We start from the raw sequence: 21,723 nt of genomic DNA, 5'->3' as shown, positions 1-21,723 counted from the left end.
GTTCGAAAACAAGGTGGTGCTAGAAAGGAATAGGAGGATGCCCCTGGCATACTGCTCTACCCCCTCATCGGTCTCGGGATGCTCCCCACGGTAGTGCTCCTCAAACCAAGAGTATCTAACTATACCCGTTCGTGCAAGGGGTGGACGTGCTCCAAGCAATACATCCCATGCAGCCACCCACTCCCCCATGTCAGGATCTAGGGGAATAGGATCACCTCCCACATCCAGACCAGCGATCATAGGAAAATCAAAAGGAGTCATGGTCATCTCCCCCGCCGTGGAAAAGTGGAAGGAATTGGGGGTGTCCCACCACCTCTCCACAAGAGTCCCCAGGAGAGGGCGACTCGCTGTGATCCGCATCAGGCTGCAGCAAAATATACCGAAGCCGGTCTCGTTGACAATCTGGCGGACCCCTGTGGGGAGCACATCGTACCAGTCTCGAGCGGTCGTAGCGCCATAGCCTCGAAAGGAGCGAGATCCCTCCTATTGAAAATGCAGGTCAAATCAATTCAGTAGTGTATTGAAAATGCAGGTCAAATCAAATCAGTAGTGTATTGAAAATGCAGGTCAAATCAAGTCGGCAGTGTATTGAAAATACAGTTCAGATCAGATCAATGATGTATTGAAAATATGGTTATATCCAGAGCAGTGATATGTCAAAGATGCATTTGAATTCAGAGTAGTGACGCATGAGATGCGGGTGTGTATAGTACATACAGGGTAGTGATGTGTAAAGTATAATCAGGTGCATATCAGCAATGTATGAAATACAGTTAGATCAAAGCATGCGACGCAATCAGATCAAAACAGCGCAAGAAATACAGGTATTCGAAAGTGATACTACAGAGAAACAAAGGTGGTACCTCCACGGCAATGGCCGACAAATGAGACATCGACTCTCTCAATAAGAGGTCGTCTGGCACATCCTCATTGAAATCGGTGAAAGTATGGATGCCTCCCGCCACCGAAATGATGTGAGTCTCCGGATGGTACACCGCGGGGTCAAAGGGACGTACGTCCAATGGTAACGGCAGAGGCTCAACCTTAGGCTTAGCCGCAAACTCTACCGCTAACTCTACTGGGGGAAGTGCGGGGAAGCCCTCACCATGAGGCACATCGTCAGCCATCTGAGATGGATGCACAAGAATGACGTAAAAATGAGCAAAAATGAGCAAAATATTGAAATTTAGAATAAACTCAAACCCTAAGAGAGAGAAAATTCAAGAAAAGTTGAAAAACCCGGGAAAGTGAACTAACCTCGAGAGAAAATCGGGAGAAATGATCCTTGAATGAGGGAAATGATGAAAGAAGCCTCGGATGCAATTTCTGATCGGTTCAAATCGAAGAAAACCAAGAATCCTTAGTGATGCAAGGTTGTATAGGGTGTTGGGAAACGCATAAAATGCGCAAATCTAGAGAGAAGGCACACCTAGGAAGGAAGGAAGTTGATTTCTATGGGAGGATTTGTGAGGAAATGGGTTGGTTTTTAGCCTATTTAAAGACCCACGGCTTGAAAGCCCTCTTTGCCCAAATCTGCCACCGATGGCCAGCAGGTGCCCATCGATAGCCGGCAGACTGTTGTCGATGGCCGGACTGCAGATGGCCGGCGGTGGCCGGTGGTTGTCCCTGGTGACCACCAAACCTTTTCCAGCTTTCCTGATCTATTTGATCTTGGAATATGTTCCTAGGTCCCAACAATCCCGCGGAATACTCAAAACTTAATTCGAAATGTCTCCGGGGGAACTCGGGAATCATGTCCTCAACATAAGATGGTAGACATCCATCAATGCGCGCTAGGTGTATCCTTTTTACGCATCCTAAACCCTCCGAGAGGTAAACCGGAGGTCTCCTTTTAAGATGTCTTTATTGAACATCTTTTTCTTTTGTTAATGTCAACTAGTATTCATCTGTTACAATAAACATCCATCTAGTTCACATGCATTGTTTTGCATATCTCTTATATGCATTGTCATGCATTTTCTTATCTCTATTATGCATTGTTATGCATTTTCCTTATCACGCATCGTCATGCGCACCTTACATGCATTGTCATGCATTTTCTTATCTCTATTATGCATTGTAATGCATTTTCTTTATCATGCATTGTCATGCATGTCCTTGTCACACATCATTATGCACTTCCTTATCATGTGTTGTTACCTTTGCTTGATTACACATTGCATGCGTTTCCGCATGTGCTTTACTTACATGTGTTTATGCATTTCACAGGAGGTTACACATTGTATGCGTTACTGCATACTTTACTTACATGTGTTCATTCCTGCCATACACATTGCTTGCATTACTGCATGCTTTACTTACATGTGTAAATGTATTCTTAGGTGGTTACACATTGTATACGTTTCGACGTGTGCTTTACTTACATGTGTTCATACCTTGCTTGCTTACACATTGCTTGTGTTACTGCATGCTTTACTTACATGTGTTTATGCATCTCACAGGAGGTTACACATTGTATGCGTTACTGCATACTTTACTTATATGTGTTCATTCTTGCCATACTCATTGCTTGCGTTACTGCATGCTTTACTTACATGTGTATATGTATTCTTAGGTGGTTACACATTGTATACGTTTCGACGTGTGCTTTACTTGCATGTGTTCATACCTTGCTTGCTTACACATTGCTTGTGTTACTGCATGCTTTACTTATATGTGTTTATGCATCTCACAGGAGGTTACACATTGTATGCGTTACTGCATACTTTACTTACATGTGTTCATTCCTGCCATACACATTGCTTGCGTTACTGCATGCTTTACTTACATGTGTATATGTATTCTTAGGTGGTTACACATTGTATACGTTTCGACGTGTGCTTTACTTACATGTGTTCATACCTTGCTTGCTTACACATTGCATGCGTTTCCACGTATGCTTTACTTACATGTGTATATGTATTCTTAGGTGGTTACACATTGCCTGCATTAATCCCGCATGCTTTACTTACATGTGTTCATACCTTGCTTGCTTACACATTGTATGCGTTACTGCATACTTTACTTACATGTGTTCATTCCCGCCCTACACATTGCATGCGTCAATCCCGCATGCTTTACTTACATGTGTTCATACCTTACCTGCTTACACATTGCATGCATTTCCACGTATGCTTTACTTACATGTGTTTAGGCAACCTCCCGCATTATTATGCTTGTTTCGAATCGCATTGTTATGCACGCGCCTGCGTCGCATTGTTATGCACTCCCTTCCACCTGCATTGTCATGCATCTCCTTACTCGCGTTGTCACGCACTTTCCATTGCATTGTTATGCACACTTCTAACAAAATCGTACCTGTTAAGTTTTGTTTCTCTTTCAGTCACGATATTGTATGTACGGCTCATTTGAAGCTGGCATGGCCAGACGAACCGCACAAGTATTATATGCACTTCGCGTGAAACATGGTAAGAATTGCATAATTTTCTTACATCCTTCCTGTTGGAATATGTAGGACTGTTGTTCACATGCTTAAAATTGTTGCATGATTTGCTTCATTACAGCATTCTTGGCATGATTACTAGTCATGCTCTTGCATCTTGCACATCATTTGCATTATGGCCCAGCCTCCGGGCGCATTTCCGCATGCTTATATTGACTGATTGTCTGAGTCTTCGGCCTTGTCAAAAATGGGTCGTCTCTGGGCTTTGACACTCACTCCCGTCACTTTGTGACTGTTGAGCTCTGTCAAAGAGGGGCAACTGTAGACACCCCATTTTTGACCATCCTCGGGACTTGGTTGTGCTAGCAGGTACACCCAACAACTAGTTCGACTGCTCGCCGAGTACTCGACTGTCGCGGCAGAACGTCACCGGTTCAAGCTTCCCGGACCCTATATCCTTTCTGCCTCATTTTTGGACCCTAACTAGGTCCTGTCAGAGTGGACCCTGTGGTGCACTGTTGGCCATGGCATGGCACTGCCGGCCATGGACTTGTTCCTGCCGGCCATTGATGAGGCCCTGCCGGCCATAAATGAGCCACTGCCGGCCATTGATGATGGCCGGCACCCCCCTGTCTCAGCTGGTTTTCCTCCAGATCTTTTGAGCCAGCTGGTTTTTTGTTTGCTCCTCTCCATACACGTGTATGGAGGGATGAAGGGCTTGCAAAGCTTCTTGAAGAAGCTTTGGCTTTTCATTCCTCTATATAAGGAAGAGGCTTCTTCCTTAAATAGGGTTCTGAACTTTTAAAGAGGAAAACCTCTCTTTCTCTCTATATTGCTTGAGTTTAGTGCTTAGAAATTGGATTTCCTTGCACTTTTACACTACAACACATAGAGACACACCACCACCATTGAACCAAGCTTCTTGGGAAGGATTCTTAAGCTCTGAAAACTGGTTTCCACCCCCCTGAAGTTGCTGGTTTCGAAGAGGGTCTTTAAGGGTGAGCATTTCCCCTATTTTTGCACTTTCTTGCACCTTGCTTTAGCCCTCTTTTCATATTGATTTAGGCTTTGCTTATAACTAGAAAAAGTCTTGTTTTCAAGTGCTTTTTAAGTTTGGTTAAGGTCATTTTGCTGTTTGGGGTGTGTAGCCCCCTTGCATGCTTTGTTTGGCTTTGTTTCAAGCCATATCTTGAGGCCTCCGAGCTAGCCTTGGTTTGGCCTTCCTACCACTGAAATCTAGTGGGATTTTGGCAGTAGAGGTGTAGTTTTGAGGTCCTAAATCAATGGGGGTAGTCCCCTCTCTTTGTGTTCCTCTTTGCTTACATTTTTGGCCTTCCAAAGGACCATCCCTCTATGCATTTTTTAGGCTTGGTTCAGGCCTATTTTTGTGAATTTTAGGACCTGCCTTGGCCCTGTCCATGGCTGGTTTGGTTATATTCTGCTTGCATCTAGCATGTGTAGTGTAACTCCATTCATAGCTCATCAAAGTAGCATGTGTGCTTAGCTTGTGTTGAGTCCATTTCAGTAGGTTTTTGGTGATGTTTTACCATGCCATGAACCTGTTTTGGGTTGGTTTTGTCACTCCATGCTTGCATAATACACTTGTAGTGTAATTTTGCTCCCTAGCCATAGCTTGTTTCGTGTTTTAGCCTATCTTCCTAACATGTGCTAGCTTAACTTTGGCCTGCAATAGTCCGTATTTTGCTTTGATTAAGCTCTGTTTTGAGGTGTTAAGGTAGCTTGTGCATTGCTTTGCATGGTTATGGTTTAAATGCTTAGAATGGCCTAAAGGAGAGCATGCTTTTCTAGTTTGTTTTGACTATTTTCCAGCATGTTTTAGGCCCTAAATTAACATGTAGAAACTCTGTTTTGGGCTGGATAAAACTCTCATGCATTGCATTACATAGTTGTAGTTCATGTGCTTCAAGAGTCCATTGTTTGGGCATATCATTTGAGCTTGTTTTGGTGTATGATCATGGCATTTTCAGCATCAATATGGCATGTGGGGTGATTATTTTGAGGTGTTTGACACCTGCAAGCATTGTATCATATAGCTCTAGTTTGTGTGCTTCATTGGCCTCTTGCATGAACATGCTTAATCAGGTTGTTTTGGCCTTGTTTCCTTGCACTTTGGCCACTGTTTTGGGATGGGCTGAGGTCTGCCCCTTTATGGTTTAAGCCCACCAATGCATATTTGACATGTTTCATTACATTGGTCGCATGCTTGCATCATATCACGTTCGCACGTTTGCACATCATTTAGCTAGTTGCATTATGTATCCTTGTTGCATACTTAGTGTGTTTGCATTACATTAGCTTAGTTTGCACACTCGCATGCTTAGTTGCATAGCATTTGGCATGCCTTGCATATTTAAGCCTCATATTGCATATTTGAGCTACTTAAAGCATACATGCATTGCATTGTTCGGATTAAGTGTTAATCCGAGCACGGGAATCAATTCTCGGTCGCCGAAGCTCTTGATGATTCATGATAGAGTTCTAGGCTTTACTTACTTTATTTGTGCATTAATTTTCATATTGATTTGCACAAGTTGGATCTTTGGTCATCATGCATCGGGATGCGTAATTGATGGTCGTGGATCCAACTAGGCCTCTCCCTTAATGTTTTGAGGTGATTTGGAGTGCCACAGTGCGTACATATCCTTGGGAAACCCTCCATTTTCTCTATTTTGTGCTTCGTTGCAATTTGGTGTCACAGCACACCAGTGGCCGGTAGCCTGTCACTGATGGCCGGCAGTGGACCACCTTTGGCTGGCAGTGATCCTTCCATGGCCGGCAGGCCACTAGCGACTTCCCCTGCAGTGTTTTGGTAAGGTCCAGCCATAAGCACTGGAAGACACCCTGCAAACAGAGCCTCTAAAGAGCAACCGAAAGGCGTTTCGAGGCAAGGAACCGAAGCGAGCATGCATACCCTCCTCTTCTTCAAACAGAGCTGGAACAGCATCGTTTACTGCTTTCCCTATTTGTTTGTTGTCTTTCATTTGATAGTTAATTAATTTGTTAATTAATTAAGTTGTGTAATAATTAGTTGTAGCTTGTTATTCATTTGGTTTTGTAATAATTAATTAGCTCGTGGGTTAGTTAATTAGGTGGCTTGTATTATTTATTCAGACCCTCCGAGCGAGGGCGCAATTGTAATAAGTGTGCGTGCGTGTGATGTATGTCTTCCAACCCCACGTCTTTCTCCCTTTTATTTACCAGCTTATGATGGTTAGATTAGGACATGTTTCAATTAGCATACTTATGATAGCATGTTTGCATTCGTTCATCTGTCTTGCATGCACCGGGCTCAACTCATCATACTAACTGCATTGTATTTCAATTCTGAGTTGAATACTTGTTAGTTGTAGCATTTCACATGCCATTGTAGAATAGTCGAGCCTATAGTTGCATTTTGCATGTGTTGCATTAGGCATTTCTGTATAGTTAGGATCATGCATGGATTTCTAACATAACTTTTGTTTTGGCTTGGAGTACTCGGTAAATTTTATTCTTTAAGCATCCTTGCATGCGTATGAGTGACTGCCATGATAGCATGCTTACCATGAGGCTAACTGCTTATGTGATATACCTGCCTGAATGCCTGCGGGTGAAGGTTGGATTATTTGGATTGGAACAATTCATCGTTTGTCAGTTTTAAGCCCACTTGAGAGTGGCAAATCATCTTGTTTTCTAAGCCCACCTGAGAGTGGCAAATCCATGTCTTAGCCTATTTACGAGTAGCACCATCAAACCATTTTCAAAATAAACAAACATGAGATGTGTTGTTCCAATTCTGGCGATCCAGTCTATATTTGTATGCTGTGCGCATCACATAGTAAATCTAGGCTAATAACCGGAATAGGAACGCATAATGTTTTCAAAACTAGATATCATGGTTAGTAGAGGCCGATCTTTGATCGGGCGAGCGGGGGTGCTCACGAAGTGACCTTGCCCAATCGTACCCAAGTTCCCGAGCCGAGGCAACTTTGGTGATGACGGACACGTGGCCTTAGGCACGAGTCAGGGTTTCCTAAATTTCCCCCAAAATAAAATATTTAGGTGGCGACTCTGTATCTGGAAAAGAAGTCCATGTTTGGCACTTCTTTCAAAAAATCTATTTTCAAAAACGATTTGCCAGATTTGGACTCTTTGATGATTCATCGGTCTTGCATTGCACTCTGCGAGATTAGATACAAGACCGTGACATTGAGTCCTGAACTGTAGTGAGCCTAATGAACAAAACTGGATTCACCCTCCGGGACGTTCGGGGACGTCTTCAAAGGGCTTAAAGCCATTTTAGTTAAAAAGGGGCCTAAGGCTATTCTGACATTAGTACAGAATCATATTAACTACCTGTCTTTTATATTATATACGCTCTGATTTGCATTATAATTCAAGTTGAACATTGAGTTATTCACGTACTATTATTCACTGAGGTTATCTCACTCTGTATTTTGTCTGATTTCGTAGGTCCTACGTTTGGAGGTCAGCCACAACTCTTAATGCTCGTCTCCCTTTGTTAGCCTCTGTGTGTCCAAGCATTTGGGTGAAGCCTACCCGTTTTGTGAAGTTTTGGCTTACATTCTGATTGTCCATAATATGTTGTAAATTCTAATGTTTTTTTTTTTTTGTTATACGCCCAAACACGGGCGGGGTTGTATATGTGTATGTAACTATTATTATCTGTCTGTTTGTGATCCTGGCATGATAGTGGTCGCTCAATGGATGTAGCACTTTTCTTGCTTGTTATTATATAAAATTTATGCTTCCACTCAGGCCCCATATGTTATATATAGCAGGTTAAGTGTCCGTTTCTGAAGTGGTCATGCCCAAACTTCTAGGGGCGGGTTTGAGGCGTGACAAGTGGTATTAGAGCACGAGTTGCTATCTCACACACAACTCCATTGAGCTTTGGGATGTCTAGAAAAGACTTAGGCATCATGCATGACATCCTTAGTACATATGAAAGGAATTGATAGCAACGATAATGGTATATGTAATGACGCTAACCGCAATGGTTATTATTCATGTCTGTTATACGTTTCTTGTATATATTGTGATTGATTGCTATGCAGAACATGGTAAGATCTGCAGATGGGATTAAATCAATAAAGTTGTGCAGCGGAAGCGTGGTGAGGGTTCGAACTGGTCAGTAAGACGACATATATGTAAAGATTAAATAAAATGTATGTTGTTGGTTGTTAGTCATTTGTGAGAAATGACGACGATATAATTAGGCTTTTTAGCATCTCTCTAAGTGAATTGGTGAATTGATTAAACTCTAAGCATGGGATATTTCTAAGAACAAAGGAAATACTATATGTGATACTCTAACTTTAAGCTAGAGTTATGTCTTCCTTACCATGACAATGTTTAGATCTGTGATTTTGAGAAAGTACTGCATTTGAGTAGTTTTATAAAATGTGGTTGCATACTAATTGAAATTGTATTGAGTACGATTGACTGTAAGAAGAAGTTATGCATATAATGACCTCTCTTAGCGAGTGTAATTTGTTTATGGAAACCTGTAAGCTAAAATGTGAATTTTGAAATCTGAAATCTAACTTTACTATTTGTAATCTGTTTTGTTATGTGTAAATTGTAATCCATAATCAATATTTCTCTACATGATATGTATAAAGAAACAAAAGGCTAAGGTTTATGAAATTGTAGTGTTTTGACTTGACTAATGGGAAGCACAAACACGTTGAGTTCTGGAAATATGAAATGATGAGAGACATTAGAATTATGGTAGTTGACAACTCATGGAATTATTATGATTGAAATATTTAATGATTGATAATGAGCATGGAACTAGTGATCAAGAGTTAGAACGTTGAAATTGCTACCTGGAATGTTAATAAATACAAGTATCATGATTTGTGATCACATAATGTTCGGTAGAATTTTATGGAAGTTTAGTGATATAGGGAAGTTGTGTTTCTTTTGTGGACTACCATTTGTCTGAAGGATATAATTTTGTTCTGATACGTTTCCATTCTGAACCTAGCGTATTGTTACCATAAACTCACCATTATTAATTAAGGATGAGATATTTGTATGAGAATTAATTCAAGGCTTGTTCCTTTATTGTGATTTGCAAATGAGTGATCATTAGAATGAAACTTATGTGATCCGTGTTATTTAGAGATGTTATACCATCAATTACATTCGGTACTTCTGACAAGTGTGACCTTGTGTGAGTTGACCATGGACCTAAGTGATTAATGTCTTTGTAAAAGATACGTTTGTATAAATGACTATGCTATACAATGTTTAAAGAAATCCATATTTTGTGTTACGAAATGTTTTATATGATAAGTATTTTCTTAAATGATAAAAATGCTATGAACTTCCGACATGTTTATGATATGATAAGCTTTCTGGGTAATTTTCCCAAAATGACTAGATACGCTACGAAACTCCGAATGTTCAAGATATGACAAGTTTTCTGAAAGAGATATTTTGCTATGCATGAATGAGTTCTTCATTTGATAATTTACTGTGGCATACTTGATGAAGGCTCTATGTTGAGCTTCAAGCTATTCTGTCTTATCTGTTATAAGTTGAATCGGAGATTGTTCTATCAAAGTTTAAATAAGTTTAATGCTATTGGGAATTATACCATCATCTGATATCTTTGAAAGGTCTGATAAGTTTCTGAATAATATCTCTAAACAACGTATTGTATGTAATTATGAAGGGTTTGAAGAACTTTAAGTATTACGTATTTTTGGAAAACATTTTTGTCCATGATAGGAACATTTTACTAAATATGGAACAAGAATATAATAACTTTATGGTAAATGTATTATGTGCTTGATGTCATGATGTTGACTTTGAGACCTTCTAAACCAGTATGGATTTTAAATGAGTATTACTTCACTGTAATTTGGGAAGTATGACCATTAAGGTTTGATCTGTATTTGATTTTACTAATACTCTACTCTGAACATGTAATTCCTTGATATGAGATTTAAGTTGGTATTTGGAGTCTGTTAGAGATTTGATTTGAACTAATAAGTCTAATTCAGATAATGAACAAAGAGCCACGAAGTCGTTGATTTAGAACTTAATTGCTACTATGAGTCTAATTGTTGTACGAAGTATATACCTTTGACACATGATTATGCCGTGAATGTTTCCTTAACCTTTGAGAAATTATGATAATGTGGGTTATTTGTGAACTTAAAAAGTTTGAATTATGTTTGATAGTTTATGAGTTACATGCAAACGAATACTTGAAATGAATTCATTTCTGAATACCCTTAAGCTGTTATATTATGTGGAAGATATGATTTGTGGAGTAATAAATGAAAATGTACAAGGTTATGAATAATGAGACGATGTTTTGATGTTATTATGTAGTATTATCAAACTCCATTGAAATTAACTGTATAGGATTGTGAATGGCTAAATGATTGAGAAATGTTATATGTTCAGGACGGAACTAGACTTGGGACAAGGTGAATCAAGTTTGGAGGACCAAACTTCTTAAGGTGGGGAGAATGTAATGACCCCAAAATACATAGAGGAAGTAGGGGTTAATGTGTTTTAATTCAACTATATCTATTGGAATTGAAGAACTATCTGTTGAGTTATGACTTTAAAACTAGAATTGACGACCTTTACTGTAATGATCTGAAATTTTTCCCTCCGCTCGAGCTGGGGGAGTTGGCGCTCAAGCGGACTTTTGGGATTTCCAGTAATTTTGCAGGCGGGTTGAAATTCTGGGAGTGGTGATTTTCCACTCGAGCGTAGAAATGGTCGCTCGAGCGGATGGCTTTGTTGGTCTCCGTGCTCGAGTGCAAGGTTGGGCGCTCGAGCGGGCCGCCTGGTTAAGTTTGAACTTCTGAGGCACATGGGCTCATTTTTAACATTCTTATTAGTGTATTTGGAATGTTCTTATCTTATTTTGGGGTATTGATTGAGGTGGTGGTATAATGGTAATGTAAGATTGGACCAAAGAATATAATCCGGATAGTTATTTTACGATCAGCTGTCATTCATTTGCCCTTTTCTTTTTCCACACTTTGAATTTGAATGTGAGGTTAAAACCATTGGAAAGCTTATTTCCGGAGCTTCAATTTGGACACAAAAACGACCTAAAACGGAGTCCAGATGGGAGAGTTATACCTGTTTGAAATTTTGGAATCTGTGCTGGGAGCAGGTACGCTCGAGCGTGAATAGGGACGCTCGAGCGGGTTTCGTGAGCACAGCAGCGTAAAAATGGGATTTTTGGATCATTTCTTATATTTTCTTCTTCCCTCTTCCTTCCTCTCTTCCTAGGTCCGAAAACCTAACCCTCAAACCTTTGATTTCATCCATTCTCACCAACAATCCACCATGGATCGTGCATCAAGGATGAAGAAGAAGTGAAGATCAACTTTTCCAACCGATTAGATTTTGAGATTCTCGAGAGGACGCTTTCGATCTAGCTTCTTTGCTTCCAATCTTGAGGTAGGGGGTTCTCTTAGCCTTGAATGTTTATGATTCAAAGTGATTTTGTTGCCACTTTGGGATTTTGTTGACATTTTGGAATTTTGAGTTGATTATGGGTTAGAAACATTAATAGCTTGTTGTTTACTTACAAATGGGGTTTCCACTTCAATTTTCAAAGGATGTTGAATGTTTTTAGCATATTGACAAATAGTAATTGTTGATTTAAAGATTTAACTAAGAAAAGAGGAAAATCCCCAATTTTCATTAAAATCCTAGGTTGATTAATGATGATAACCAATGATTTGGCCCAAATTGAAAGTAGAATAATGAAATTGAGGTATTGAATTATATGTGTTCAAGTTTAATTGGAATTTAGAAATGTTTGAAAATTATGTTTAAAAATTTGCGAATGAACTACGTTATGAACATTGTAATTCATGCTACAATGTGAAGGGAAAATTGGGGAAATAATCTATGACTGACATGGATGATATGAACTCGGTTTTGGAATGTTGAAATGAGATTCAAGGGTTTATTTTGAATTATGTTGAATTGCAAATGGTGTTAATGAACTAAGTGGTGTTGACTTTGTTGGATTATGTTGTGTTGACTAATATTGAATTGAATAATGTTGTACTATGATGAATTATGTTTGAATTACGTGAATTGTGTAGGGTCAGCTACAGGGGCGGACCAAGCACCTGAACACTGTGAGTAGTAGTACGGAGATTGTACATTTACTTACTGTTAATGATTTTTATGCTTAACACTTTGTTCTTTGCAAGTAATTATGTTCACATTTATGTTAATTGGCAACCGGTGCGAATGAATGGGAACGTTGAAAGACTCGTTTACATCGGTATGACTCTAAAAATAATATGCACTCCGGTTATGATTAATGGTTATCGATAATGTGCCATAATATATAAATTACCTATGGCTTTGCATGAGAATGGTATACGACTTATTAACGTTTGGTTAGTTTAAAAAAAAATCTAACTGGATTCGTTATGCTAAAGAATGTCCTGTGTTATACAAAAACAAGAGTGATGTGTTTTAAGAGAATGGTTGTACTGTGTCCTGTATCCGAGAGTTCATACGGTGGAATTAGTTAACAGGAAGAAATGGTAAATGTAAATTGTTCTGTCTTTGTTAAGTGTATCGTAATGACATGACATGGCATGACAAGAAATGTTCTATTTTCTGATATGTTACATTTTGAATCAACGAATGATAGCCCACACACATATATATATAAAAGTATGCATAGCATCCTTAGCACAAGGCCCTTGCCCGAGGGTAATAATATCGTGGTTCAAGTATGTTACAAGTTATCTCTTGCCATCGACGGTCTTGTACGGATGGTACCACCGACGGTCTTGTACGGGTGGGTTATGATCAAGCATAAACTCTGATTTCTGTTTTTGACTCAAGCATAATATTTATCCATTCCATTTATGCTATGTTATGCTATGATATGAATTGATCGGTTTTTAAGATTTAATGATTTCCGGTATGGAACAAAGTGCTGTACAGAACTACGTGCTGCAATGCGAGTCACCTATAGAATCCGTACGAGCCACCTCTTGAGTCCATACATATGTGAACCGGGCTTAAAGCCGATGTGAAGGTTATGAGGCCTAAAGCTGTACTGTGAAGGGTATGAGGCTTATAGCCGTTCGGTAACATTTATGAGGCCTGTGGCCAATTTGTGACATCTAGGCCTATGGCCACTCTGTATGATCTATTGGTGTGAAACAAAGCGCTGCTATGCGAGCCACCTCTTGAGTTCATGCCATTCTGATAAGGGCTATAATGCCATTCTGATTGTAATGCCATTCTGATAAGGGCTTAATGTCGTTCTGTTAAAGGGCTCAATGCCACTTTGTTCAAGGGCTTAAAGCCATTTTAGTTAAAAAAGGGCCTAAGGCCGTTCTGACATTAGTACAGAATCAGATTAACTACCTGTCTTTTATATTATATACGCTCTGATTTGCATTATAATTCAAGTTGAACATTGAGTTATTCACGTACTATTATTCACTGAGGTTATCTCACTCTGTATTTTGTCTGATTCCGTAGGTCCTGCGTTTGGAGGTCAGCCACAACTCTTAATGCTCGTCTCCCTTTGTTAGCCTCTGTGTGTCCAAGCATTTGGGTGAAGCCTACCCGTTCTGTGAAGTTTTGGCTTACATTCTGATTGTCCATAATATGTTGTAAATTCTAATGTTTTTTTTTTTTTGTTATACGTCCAAACACGGGCGGGATTGTATATGTGTATGTAACTATTATTATTGTCTGTTTGTGATCCTGGCATGGTAGTGGTCGCTCAATGGATGTAGCTCTTTTCTTGCATGTTATTATATAAAATTTATGCTTCCACTCAGACCCCATATGTTATATATAGCAGGTTAAGTGTCCGTTTCTGAAGTGGTCATGCCCAAACTTCTAGGGGCGGGTTTGGGGCGTGACAGAAAATATCTCCCGCATTTACCGGGTACAATACAACAGAACGTGGGCAGCCAAAATCATCTATTTTTCCGCTTTTGCTAACTATTATACGGCAAGACCAGTGGACACCCAACAACATTTTCCCACATTCGTCCGGCGATATGTGCAAACAAGGCAATTGGACACCTTAACTCCCCGCACGGTTACCAACACAACACAAGTTCTCAAACCCGACTCTCTACCCCGGACTCATACTCAATTTTCCTCCCCTTGAACCGTTTTCAAATGAACCACTTTCTAACATCACAAGAAATAAATACAGAAAACAAGATTTATAATTTCATTTATATTAAAATCACAATCTCAATTCAACTATTAACTTCCATAGCTTCCATCCTCTAATCATTCATAGAATTCCAAGAATTCAAAGTAATTTTGGTCACAAATACACTATTCATCAAGATCAAAATTAGGATTTCCAATCATTTTGGAGCTTTTACTTTATTTTAAATTTTTAACATCAATAATCATACTCTATGAAAGATTGAGTAAAACTCTAACTATAATCAAATAAAATTCCCCTCATTATCAAATACAAGTTTTAACTCAAGTCTTATATTTACAGTCACACCACATAAACATCTTCAAATCAAAGCGATACTAACTTAAAAGTGACCCTACCTTAAGCTAAGAGCAAGTAAGTCAAGCTTCGAAGAGAATTCTTTGCAAAGACAAAATCCAATTAGTAAGGAGGATGATCTTCACGTGTACTACACTCCTAGCAAGTGATTTGGGATAGATCTTAGAGAAATGATAGAGATTTGGAGTAAGAAACTTAGGGTTTCGGAAGGGAAGAAAAAGGAAAGAAGAGAGAAAGAAAAGGATAAAGAAATGATCTAGAAAGTCCCTTTCTAAAAAACTGAGTTTGCGCAGACCACTCCAGCGGTATTTTCATTGCTCGAGCGGCGAATGACATGCCTCAATACTTTTGTTTGCAAAACGAGATACTGGGAGCCCTGCATCTTCACTCGAGTGACCATTAATCAGCTCGAGAGGTCCACCCTAACCTGCAAAACTACTGGATGGTCTTCATCTTCGCTCGAGTAGTGCTTTCATTGCTCGAGCGGTCACTTGGAACAAAATGTGACATCTCTAGCTCACTGAACCGAGATATGTCTTTTGTAATTTTGTAAACAAAATCTACAGTTCAATGGGAAAGAGAAACATTTCTGTGGAATTGTGTTATGCATTTAAAAGGAAGTATAAGAGTGGGGTGTTACACATGCCAGCTATATACTTACATTCTGACAGTGAAGCTGTAATAGGATGAACACAGAATCATATGTATAACGGCAAGTCTCAACACATTCATTGACGACATAACACCGTTAGGCAGTTGCTCTCAAATGGTGTAATTACCATTGACTATATAAGGTCTAGAGACAATATTGTGGATCCGTTAACAAAAGGGCTAGCCAGAGGGCAAGTGTTTAATTTATCAAGGGGAATGAGATTAAAGCCTATTGACTAAGAATCGCCATAATGGCAACCCAACCTAGAAGACTGGAGATCCCAAGAACTAAGTTCAATGAGATAACCCAATTATAGAGATTCCTCGATCACTAGAGAGGTTTACTCTCCTACCCATTTCTGCGATAAGAAGAGTGATCCCTCCACCGTTGTTACAAAAAGCTTTTTAATGATTCTTATATCTTGGTTATCCAAGTGGAGTGTGGTGGGACATTCTTAATAAGAATCACCTACGTGAGTACGAAGTGGGCCGATTCTATGAGAATTAACAATGCTGAATTCTCAAGAGCACTCATTGAACCAAGTATTGTTCAGGGCCACAATGTACACAACCGTAAAACAAGACTGTGTCTGGTAATACTTTGTGTGTAATCTATTGTCTTGGATTACACCAACAACTAAACAATTCAAGGCATCACGTCCACTAGACAACTAGTAAGTCCTATAGATTTTCACTAGGGGAGGTTCAAAACAAAAAGCTACCTATCCTGAAGCAAGGTATCTTCTTAATGTACTTTCTCACATTTTTTTCATATTATTGCATGTCCGTTTCCATCAAATCCATTCATGTGGGGGATTGTTGGAAAGTTTGAGCTACTAGGCTTATTTTTGGGCAACTTTGAGCCCAAATTGAAATGGGACCAGTGCACCATTTGAGGTGGGTCCAAATGGTGACATGTTCTTTGCCACGTGTTGAATCACGTTTGGAAAATGGTTCATCAAACACATTTCTGAGTGAACGGGAAATTGACGTCATTTTTTAGGTTCGTGAAAATGGAAGTTGAACAGACAACGTGGGTTTGTTCATTAAATGGCTTGTCCCACATTGAAACAAAGAAAGAGTTTATATGGGTATATAAATTGTAGGCTAACATACTTGGGATGGCCCCCAAGGGGCACCCGAAGTTTTGTAAGGAGGGAAGTTGTGGACAAAGTAGGCTTGACCTAAATCCACCACACATATGTGGGCGCCGCAGTCGTTCAGCTAATTAGTCGGGTCGGACCGGGCGCGAGTGCGTGTTATGGGTTGTGGGTCGGGTCCTAACTTTAATTTTTTGGACAAAATTCATTTGAATTTTTTCAAAACTTTTACGGGAAAAATCAAATTCTTTGCGGGAAATTTTGAATTTTAGAATTCAAATCCAAACCAATTCCTTTCCTTCTCTGATCACCTCTCTTCACTCCAATGGTTTTTTCGATTCGCACCTGTTCAGAGGGTTTCCTAACCCATCCAAACAGTCACCTTTAAGCCTATAAATTCAAGCCCCTATTCAGCAATTCATTGTTTGTTTTTTCTTCTCTTCTTCAGTGCATACTCTTTTGCATATTTGTCCTTCTGATTTTTTTGTAAGAGAGATTACGTCTATTCACCATATCCAGATTTGTAGTGCTACAATTTTGGGATATAGTCAATGCATCCTAGGAGGTCGGCGTCATCTGTTTTCAAACACCGTAGCGAGGATGTAACGATCTTATGGAAAGTGTAACCAACACATGCCTTGGCTTTTCTTTACTTCTGCATTTTGATTCATCAATAATCTATAAGTTTTATTTAATTAAATTAATGTACAATGTATGTTCTTGTTCTATTTTATACTTCAACAAGAAATTTCTTTGCTCACTTGTTTTTGGGAAATAATTCTTTTTCGGGTGTTTCAAAAATAATTTACATTCTGAAATTATTTTTAGACTTTTATTAGTCATTATTTTATTTATAAATACACATAGTTCGCTAGTTTAATAAATAGTTTCCTACATTTTTTTGGGGCACTGGACAGAATTAGAGTCTGCGGCATCTAAAACCAGGGGCCTTAAGCTAATGCTTCACTGGATTTACTATTTAGCCATTTTTGTATGGCCGATAATTTTCCATTTTCTTGAAAATGATTATGTCATGTGTCCATACTCATGTTCGTGTCCCTGTTCGTATTAATATTCGTATTTGTGTTCGTGTCTATTAGGAGAAAAAGTGACTTGCTCATATACAGGAACGAAACCAAACTTTTGAGAGAGAGAGAGAGAGAGAGAGGTGGAGGCATTAAATAAGGGTATGGATTTATAGTGGTGCTACATTAATGTTCCAGACAAAATCAATGAAAAATAAAAGATTTAATGTAGCAATGAATAATCCAAATCTTAAAACAAAAGCAAGAAATACTTAATGATATAAGAACATAGTAACAATGAAAAGATTACGGCACACACTCTCTCCTATTATAAAAAATAAAAAAATAAAAAAAGTAAAGATTTTTTTAGTTACAAACAATTGTGATTATATGCAGGGCGCGTCATAAAAAAATCTTAATTATGAACCATTGTGGTTATATATAAATATTAAAATGATACAAACTATTATGATGAGAAAAGTTACTTACGAATTATTCTAATTTTATTACAATTCAATATAGTAAAATTACAAAAAGTATTCTTTCTTTTAGGGATGAATATTATAGCATTTCCCTAACAATGAATTTTAAAAATATGTAATTCAGTCCACGTTGTCAATTAACTAGAATAAAGAAATATGTAATCAATTAAGATAAATTGATTGATTACAAGATATTTAATATAAAAAGATATTTCATCATAAATTAATATTCTAAGTCCAACTAATGAATAACGAAGAAGAACAAACAAAAAGTTCTTTGATTTTTTTTTTTTTTTTTTTTTTTTCAAAAAAGAGTTCTTTGATTTGAGATACAAAGAAGAGTCCATAGAGGAGGGGCCAAGTAAGTATAAAATGAAAAGCATAGACTATTTGCAAATATTAACAACAGTATGTTCAAGTGAGCAGGGGGCCATGGCCCTCACCGTCTCTTTTAGGGTCCGTCCTTGCTCATATGTATCCAAAGAAAAATATATATATATATATATAATTATTTTTTTTATGAAAAAATCAAATTTTCCTTTTATGGCCAATGAGAGTCTTGCTGAATGCTGAACCACAATAATTTACAGAGAGAAAAATTAGGGATCATGAAAATAATTATGAAAGATTTATGATCTTTGGATTACCTTAATTAGTGTGTGGTGCTTTATTCTAAGTATAATCAAAAGGTCACAAAACTTTCATGATTATTTTCATGAAAAGTTGTTCATGATACCTAGCATTGTTGATTTACAGAACATTGTTATGTATTTATTACTTGTTTTAAATGTTGAATCAATTCGTAGATGTTCACATGATTCATACTACAAAAACGAAAAAATTAGTTAATGTACAATATTTTTCTCTAGTATATAGAGGTGAGAAACAGATAGAACTTACTGGGAAAAATTCTAGACGATGCAATTGAAAACCTGTAGGCATCCATTCCCGTGTCCTTCATAAGTTTTATATCTTCTTGTTTCCAAACAATCATAAAATTACAATACACAAATGTTTGACAAAAGAAAAACAAAAAAGCATGGTCCTACAGTCATATCAAAAAATTTTGAACAAAATGACAAGAAACAAGAGAAAAAGAAAAAAATATGATTTGGCTATTTCTACGATCATTTCTTGTAGCTCTGTGTACATAGTTTTATTTATTGATTCTACAGTGAGGATTTGACATCTTCAATTGTGTAATGTTGATATCTTAATTTTTATGAAGTAAGGAAATTTAAAAAATGTATCGTACGAGTATCGAATACATATTAAATATAAACCCACATTTAATATGGTGAGATACGTATTCGATATTATAAATAAATATTTTTTTTTCATTTTTTTAAAATTTCAAATACAAGGGGAATATGTGAAGCATACTTAAGAGATAAGACAGGCTATGTGCGAGACCATGACAGGCTATGGTTGTTCATCTAATTCGAGACCATGACAGGCTCTCAAAATTCAAATTCAAAACGGCTAGTTTGCAAATTCAAATTCATAACGGCTAGTTTTTCAAATGGCTTCTTCATAATGGCTAGTTTTTCAAATGGCTACTTTGTAACGGCTAGTTGGACTATTCTCTCTCCCAATGTCTATATATATATAAGGCATCTCTTGTAGCATAACACAGCGAAGAGAATAACAATCTTTATATGTGAAATTTGCTCCATCTCTACCTGATTCGATTCTAACCTTATTTGTTTCATATTTTGAGAGATATATTGTGTAAGTTTTTGGATGTAATATGTGCTCATTAAGGAGTTGTTTTTCTTGTACTAAAATCCATATTTACTCATTGTATACAAAGGGTTAGGTTGTAACCCTTGTAAGGAAAAAGCAGGATTGTCTTCATCCTTGTAGAGTTGTAAACTCTAGATACTTGTAAAAAGTGTTCTCCATCTTTAAGAAAAAGTATAGTGGATTGTGAAAATCCTCAAGGGATGTTCTTGAGGCGTGGGTGTAGGCAGATACTAAACCATGTACAACTCGTTGTGTTTGATTTCTCTCTCTCTGTCTGTCTCTCTCTCTCTCTCTCTATATATATATATATATATTACTTATTTGTTGAATTTTATTTAAGATTGCTTGCCGCTACAACATGTTTAATTATTTGTTCATCTGTTTAATAACAAGTGTTTGAAGATTTGTTTAACACAATTTAATTAGTCTTCCTAAATACTTGAATATTGCACACCAAGTGTTTCATACATTGTTACACATACATTGCACTTGTGTTTTCCTGTTGTTTGAGTTTATTTAGTTAACTTCATTACATTAGAATTATTTCTTATTTAAGAATTTGGGGTTTGCTAAAACACTATTCACCCCCCTCTAGTGTCAAACACATGGGAAACAAATTTTCAAAAAAAACAAAATGAAGTGATGAGACAGAGAAATTAACGCATAAGAAAAGAAGAAAAGGATGTGATAAAGTGTATAACGATTTCAGTTTACACCCTACCCATCTATTTTTTTTTTTGGATTTGGGATTCCTTGTCTTGATGGTTGTTCATGTCCTTGTTCATCTTATTTCTTGTTGAATTGGATTATTTAAGTATTGCGGTTGCATTTGAAACAAGTTGGGGATCGTTTTTCAAAGGAGTTATTACCTAGAATTCTGCTTATTCGCTCGAGCGAACTTTCTTGTTCTCAAGCGGTCTTTGCGAACTCTCAGTACTTTTGTACGTTTGCAAAACTTCTAGGACTATAGTGTTTCTAGCTCGAGCAAACTTTCTTGCGCTCGAGCAATCTTGGCTTAAGCAGCCTTTCTTGTGCTCAAGCGGTTAGCCTCTGTCTGCAAAACTTCTAGGAGTGTGTCATTGTGCGCTCGAGCGGTCTCACTTATTGTGTCGTGTTGCTCGAGCGGTGTTTTGGTCGCTCAAGTGGTTTGCACGTATATTAGTCCGTAAAAGTCACTTTTTGAATCACTTTTTCATTTCTCTCTCTCTCTCTAAACATTTCAAAAACCTAGATCTACTCTCCCTTTCTCAAAAATTCACCTTTAAACCTCAAATACACCCTCACCCTTTGATCTCTACATCTTTGTCCTTTGGAGCAAATATAGAGTTAGTAATCTAAAAAGTTCGTGTTTTCGTCGACATTGAATTTTGGAGATTTTGGGCTTTCTTCTCTTTTGGAGTAGAGGTAGGGATTTTCTTAACGACGTGCATATTTTTTAGCTTTGTTATATGTTATTTTTGTTAGTTATAGGTTTTCAAAAGCATAGATTTGGATATATATTTATTAATGCACAAATTTGGGAAAAAATACCTGTTTTCAATTATGGTTTGGGATTGGTAACCTAGTGCTTGTTATGTTATGTAGTTTTGAAGGAAACATTTGGTTTATAATGGGTTTTCAAATGTTAATCAAAAACTAGGGTTTTGAATGCTTTTATGGAAAAAGATGGAATTAGAATGGTTGTGGGATTTTGGTTGAAATGAGGTTTGGTTGACAAATGTTTTCAATAATTGGAAAATACCAAGTATTATTTACTCATTTGAAATGCTGGTTTTGTTGG

The sequence above is a fragment of the Camellia sinensis genome, chromosome 11, assembly GCF_055761805.1.
Source record: "Camellia sinensis isolate YWXY chromosome 11, ASM5576180v1, whole genome shotgun sequence".
NCBI lineage: Eukaryota > Viridiplantae > Streptophyta > Magnoliopsida > Ericales > Theaceae > Camellia > Camellia sinensis.
The sequence above is the reverse complement of the archived record's forward strand: the minus strand, read 5'-3'. Positions refer to the sequence as shown.